The 6,388-nt window shown below is 41.5% G+C and overlaps 1 long non-coding RNA gene across 2 annotated transcripts; it reads left to right on the top strand.

Moving 5' to 3' along the window:
• The first annotated feature begins 282 nt into the window (after positions 1-282).
• Positions 283-1,959, top strand: LOC120901999. Of its 2 annotated transcripts, XR_005739359.1 has the most exons (5): positions 283-357; positions 433-570; positions 695-736; positions 1,215-1,471; positions 1,551-1,959. It is a non-coding gene; the product is annotated as an uncharacterized LOC120901999 (long non-coding RNA). The 2 variants fall into 2 exon arrangements; XR_005739358.1 differs by having other exon boundaries at positions 1,215-1,557.
• Positions 1,960-6,388: the final 4,429 nt, after the last annotated feature.

The raw sequence follows: 6,388 nt of genomic DNA, 5'->3' as shown, positions 1-6,388 counted from the left end.
TCCATAGAAGGCCTTCAAGCGAATGGGTTTTGTTCTTTCGACCTGGACGTGGCATTAGAGAACGTTCTTACCGACCGAGGTCTGAGACAAAGGGTGTCTCCATTGGACAATGGATTCCAGCACGTCACGGTGCCCCACCCCCCGGTTAGCGTCAACAAATCAAAGGTCTGTGCACTCAGTGTGCCACAAATCGTTTGATATGCGCACTCGGTCGCTTCCGATGTTTTGATTTCCAGTGTGCACGTTAGGATGTACTTGGATGTAGGCTGTTCGGCGGCGTTGCTGAGCTACGGCACACATGCATCAGCTGGCTTCAGTAGTAGGCTTTGTGCATTTGTAATGCTTTGCGGTGTTTGCGTAAGTTCTGCAGCATTTACTTGTGTGTGACTGTTATTTATTTATGCTCATCATATTTTTGTCGCTTTATTGCAGTTTTATTTCCCCCAGCTGAGAGGAAACTCAACTCTGCAGGAATGCAAGAGTATCCTGAAAGAATTCTACTTTCATCATCCAAATGTAACTTGTCAAGTCAACTTCAAAGCGACTACAATTCGACGAATCCTTATGCCGGTAAGTTTTGCAAAGTAATTTTATTTTCTACTGGCAAACGGTGAAACTGCCGGAAGCGTTCTGGAAATTGTTCTAAAGGATGGTTAAAGTTTTCCTTCCGTTTTGGTATTCTTTTTTTTTTTAGGTTTGGTTTGAATGAAACGAAAGCAACGATGCTTAAATGAAGGTAATCTCTTATTAGTTTTTGTGTGATTGTGCTACGGTGGACTTTTTAAGTTGAATTTCTAACGGTTGTAAGTTTGCTTCTATCTTGTGTTGTGCTACATTTTTATTAAAAGCTTTCGTTTTAATCATTTCCTTACGCTTTCGGCTTCGGGACACAGCCAGTAGCATTTTTTGTTCAAGCAAACAATGCCAGCCTCAAAAATAGCAAATATGATAAAAAAGGGAATAACTCAAAGTGTTGTTTGGTGTAATTACTTTTTCATGTACGTTACATTTTCCGTCACAATCGGATTCTTTCGCTTTTATTCTACAAACCACCAGGCGCATCCATTAGCCGGCAGCGTTTCAGCGTGCTTTTCCCACTTTTGAAAGCCACTTTCAAACACCCAAGCAAAAACTCGCACCAAAAACAAAGCAAAAGCTTACAAAAGCTGATGGATTGATTGGGTGTTTTTTTTTGTCTTTTTTCTTTTTCGCAGCATTAAGCGGATAAATGATGGAGAAAAAAAAATCAATTCTGATGGGAAATAAAATGCCCCCGGCCCCGGTGTGGTTCTGGAAAGCAGAAGCTGCGATTTCGGGAGCGTTTGATTTTAATTGAAAGCATCATATTTCATACAATACATGGGTGTTTGTGTGCCATGGACAGGTGGTAGTGATTGAAAGACGGCAAACAAGTTGTGAAATTGGCTCCATGGTGTGTTATTAACAACAGATTTCAACGCTACAGTTGATGGTATAGTAATGCATCAGCCAAATTGTTGAATTTTCAAATTTTTAAGATAAGATTTAAGATAAAAAACACCCTGTTTCAGTACTTTATATCGTTCCCGTGTCCAACAATACTACAAAACTATAAATCACCAAAACAGTAACACTCAAAACGGATGCAGCAATTACAATGAACATCCCGCTTGGTGTACAACCCGCTGCAAATAATGCATTGCACCGCTGCTGTGGTGTGACTTATGGTGCGATAAAGCCAGCAACACGCCGGACAGAATGATTTAGTGCGTTTATGTACGGTCATTTGGTTTTAGTGTGGTGCCCACCACTAAATCGGACAGAAACAAAAGCTAAACTTTCAGGTTCAACAGCAACAACAAAAAAGGCCTAATCAATTGAGTGGAGTCGAGTCGAAATTGTGTAGACAATACTGGAGCCTGTGGGTCTGTGTGTGTGTGTTGCTCGACTTTATCGCGCCCGAAGAATAATAACCAAAAAACAAGCACCACAGTAATCCCAAAATGGCTTGCCTGTTATTATTTGTGTGTCCTGTCTGTCCGTTTGCAATATTTTTCATTGCAGCTTTTATTGCAGCAGTTGATTTCGGATCGATGGGGGCGCCCACTTTGGTACTTTTTCGATGTACTTTTGAGTGTACAAAAACGGTGGCCCCACAGTCAGCCCACCCAGCCCAAATGGTTGCCGAGTATCTATCATATTTTGTGTTGAAGGCGGACGGAGGGCGACCATCGACCAAGATCAAGCTGAACAGAGGCAGCAGCGTTGGAGACGTGTGCCTGCATGTGTCCCGTCTATCTGTGTCTGATGCTGTCGGATGCTATTTTGTTGGCAATTGGGACAAAATATCCTCTCCCCTTTGGAAAAGCCACTTAGAGCGGAGCCGGTCCGGTGTACAACGTCAGCAGTAAGCAAAGTACCATAGTAACAGTATTGCTGCTTCTGTTGCTGTTCGTGCTGGTGCACGTGAGTGATATCGGGGTACTATTCCGCGCGAATCTAAAGCAAAGCAAAAAAACCGGATTTTATTTTTATGTTGACTCGCACGTTTTGTAGCATCACCACGCAGAAGGGAAGGGAACGGGGCCAAAACTGCGCTACAGTTTCTTTCCTGCATAGTGTCATACGTGTGTACATGTGATTTTATGTTTCGTTGCGCACCCGTCCAAAAACCCGTCGAAAAAACCCGCGCACACGAGTGGGGCGTTTGTGTACCATATCAAGCTGCTTACCTCAAAAACAGGGAAGCAAGGGAGGATGGGAGGGAAATTTATAGTTTTTCCGAGACTTTCCCCTGGATTCAGGAGCAGCAGCAGCAGCATCGTCGACCCACGTACGGTGTTATTATTATGAATGCAACACGCCAAACACTCCGACTGGGATGGTGCAATGTGCAATGCCATGGCTTTTATTTTATTTGCGTTTTTGTTACGGAGTAAACGTCCCCGTTAGTTCCCGTACTACAAAAAACACACAGTATTAAAACATCACGGATAGGCGAGACGCAACCAAAACCAAAAAAAAAAGGGAACGACGACTGATGACGAATGCCATTAATTTTTGGCTAGCAGCTCGTAAAATTTGAACAGTTCATGTGCGCGCACGGTTCGTTTGCAACAGTAGTACCATCATCATCATCATCACTATCATCATCATCATCATCGGTGTGATCATGGTTATAAACATTAAATCTTTGTTGGTGTAGTCGGTTTTTGAGATCCGGAGTTGTCCTCTGAAGACTCTTTCGGCACAACGTGTATTACATGCAAGCGAACCCAACACACAGCATAGAAGGATTGTAGGTAGATTGTGGCAATGTGTGCATGTGCGCAGCATTTCAGCTGCAAAAGCACGTTTTGTGAAAATGGCCTCGTCCCCGGCAGGGTACGGGTGGTTTTCATTAGACCGCCGGAGAACTTTCGACCGCGAACTGCTCACATGGGAGTTGGTGGTTATTGAGGTATTTTCGCTGCATGTTGGCTTGCTGCTTGTGGTGTATTAGCTTTGTTGTATGTCGATTTGTGTGTGTATGGTTTTATTTGCTGTTGCATTGTTTTACTAATGTTTTGATGGTGTAAAAATAGCATGTTATATGGATTGCTTTTTTTTAAAGCAAGTAATGATTTTATGAAGATTGTACTTTGAGTAGTAAAAGTAGCAATTCATCTGAAAGCTATTGCAAACAGTGTGTTTTTTTTAGATTTTAGCCATTTTCCTTTTTTTACAGTGTCCTCCCATGACCCGTATTTGTTTTTCGTTCCCACAATTTATTGACATCGTCTCATTGAAAATCAATACAAAAGTTGGAGATTCTTCTTGAAAAAGGTCATCTTAAAGAAACATTTCACCTTGAAAAGACTACATCTTGGAGATATTTCACTGTAGGGTAAACGTACCTATAGTGGTGGTAGTGGTGGTAGTTCGACCCAGCCCGTAAAGTCTTTTTAGGCCGTCCACAAGGACAGAGGAGGCGTGGTAGGCCCAAATTGAGGTGGCAAGATGGCGTGGAGGCGTCCACCATTAAGGCCGGGATAACGGACTGGCAGACGAAGGCGCGAGACCGTGAGCGGTTTCGGACACTCCTGAGGCAGGCCAAGACCGCAAAGCGGTTGTAGCGCCGGATAAGTAAGTAAGTAAGTGGTGGTAGTACCAATAGTGGTGGTATTGCACTAAAATGCGTCTCATACGACAAATTAAAAGTAGTTAAGTCATTTTTGATAGTGTGACATGTTCTCTGGCCTTTTACAAAGGGTATAAAAGTTAAATGGGACCATTCCGTTACATAGTGGTTGAAAAATATATTATTTTGTGAAATTTGTCAACATTTTTCCAAAATCCTAAGGATTTCATAACAAAACTCATATCTTTGTTAACGTTCTAAATGACCACATAACAACGCAATTATTAGTTTTTGTAACATAATTGTTATCAATTGATATTGGTTTATTAAAATGTATTGTCTTTTGACCATATTTACGTATTCTAAAGTGCTTTTTACAATAATACCATTATAGGTACGCAAAATAGGAATGTTCTTATAGTGGTCTTAGTTATAAAATCAATAAAAACATAACATTTTAGATTTTTTCGACGATAATTTTGACATGTCGCACTGCTTTAATTAAAATAAGCAGCAGAAATGAGTTTTCTGTAAGTAATTTACCAAACAAAGGCCAAAATTCGCTGATCTGGCTGAGTGAAAAATCGACTTCAAATCAAGTTTTCTCTTCCGAGAGTGGGTGTACGACAGGTGTTATACAGTATTTTAGTCAATATTTTAATCAACCGAATTCATACATTTTTTACGATCAAATTATGTAAGATATCTAAATTATGGCAGTAATCCTAGCTATTCAAACGAAAACAGCTTCAAAACTAAGTTCCATTGATATTATATACTGTTTTTGATGCATCTTTGTTTAATACCACCATAGGAAGCATACCACCATTATAGGTACAGCAAATCAGTCACAAAAATATGTATTTTTTCGTAAATTCGATGTGTTTCATGGTAAAAATGGTTTCAATTGCTATGTGTTAAAATATTCATGAATTTACCTTCCTGATATTTTGAATCCATTAAAACACACTTGTACCACTACAAATTGCACCACTATTGGTACATTTACCCTAATATATAAAGCCATGTTTCATGTTTCAATATGCCAATGTCAAGGAAAGGGAATATTTAGATTGAAAATGGATCAATTCAGGTAATTCAGTAGTAGTTTTCATTAAAAAAGCCCAATTAAACAGAATTACCGTCGTTTTGTTCCACCTCATAACATCGTTCCACTCAATTCATGTGGTCCAAAACTTTCATTTTATTTTCAAATAAATTGAAACTAAAGTGTCAAACTCGAAATCGCACCGTCCAAAAACCACCTCCAATCTGTACCATGATGCTTAATGTACCATCATCGCCCCTATTACATCACCCCAAAAGTCTTGTTTACACGGTACAGCACCACAACTCCGGCTGACGTGTGCACGTAGCTTCGATAAAGTGTAATTTCCCGGTTTTAAAGGGCAATTAACAAGCCGTTACTTCTCAACCGCCTGAGTGAGGAAGGAAGATTTTCTCCCCCACTAGCTTTAGTTAGCTTCGATGAAAGAGCCGCCAAGAAATTGTCCCAGCTTAAGACTGATTTCGGGCGACGACGGTGACGACGACGACGAAAAACGCGAAATATTGCATCGTTTGCGGTGTATGTGTGTGTCTGTGTGTTCACGAGCGCCCTCTTATTTCCGTCCCATTTCCTGCACTTTGAACGCTGATCGAGTCCGCTCGGTCGAGTGTCGCCTGTTTAGTCGTCTTATCGACCCGGAATGTTCTAATATTTTGTAGCGGTGATCGCTTTTTACGACGACACTTGGGGCGCTTCCACCCCCCCCCCCCCATGTCGGTTGCGCATCAAAAACAAACGGACCGAAGAAATGATGAGGCCATCGGTTTTTCGGATGCAAAACAGCGAAAAGCATCCGATACGATTTCCTTCTTCCAGCTGGTGGTGGCAAGCACCCGGTCCGGGGAAATAATGTTTTATGTGCAAAAAGGTAAAACAAAATACCCAGCGTACGCAACGAGAGACACTGGCGACATTCGATGTTGCGCGAGACCACCATTAGTGTAATAAAAACAAAAAAGAACCGCCAGAGCGCACGCCATCCATCCAGCCCGGGGGCGTTTTTGCGCTGGTTCGAGAAAGTCTCGTTTTAATGGGATCGTTTTTCGTTTTTTGGTGGAGAGATTTTGCGTTTGAAGGATTATGGCACTCTACTGAGGGAGAGAGCGAGTGAGAGATTTCAAAAGGGAGGACGATACAGGCACTTCAAGAGTGCTTTTTGTATGGAAATTGCTGAAGAAAAACAAGCCACGTGGCGGCATAAGATGGACTTGAGATGTTCT

This window comes from Anopheles arabiensis, chromosome 3 (genome assembly GCF_016920715.1).
Source record: "Anopheles arabiensis isolate DONGOLA chromosome 3, AaraD3, whole genome shotgun sequence".
Classification (NCBI taxonomy): domain Eukaryota; kingdom Metazoa; phylum Arthropoda; class Insecta; order Diptera; family Culicidae; genus Anopheles; species Anopheles arabiensis.
Note: the sequence above shows the minus strand (reverse complement) of the source record. Positions and strands in the feature narration are given on the sequence as shown.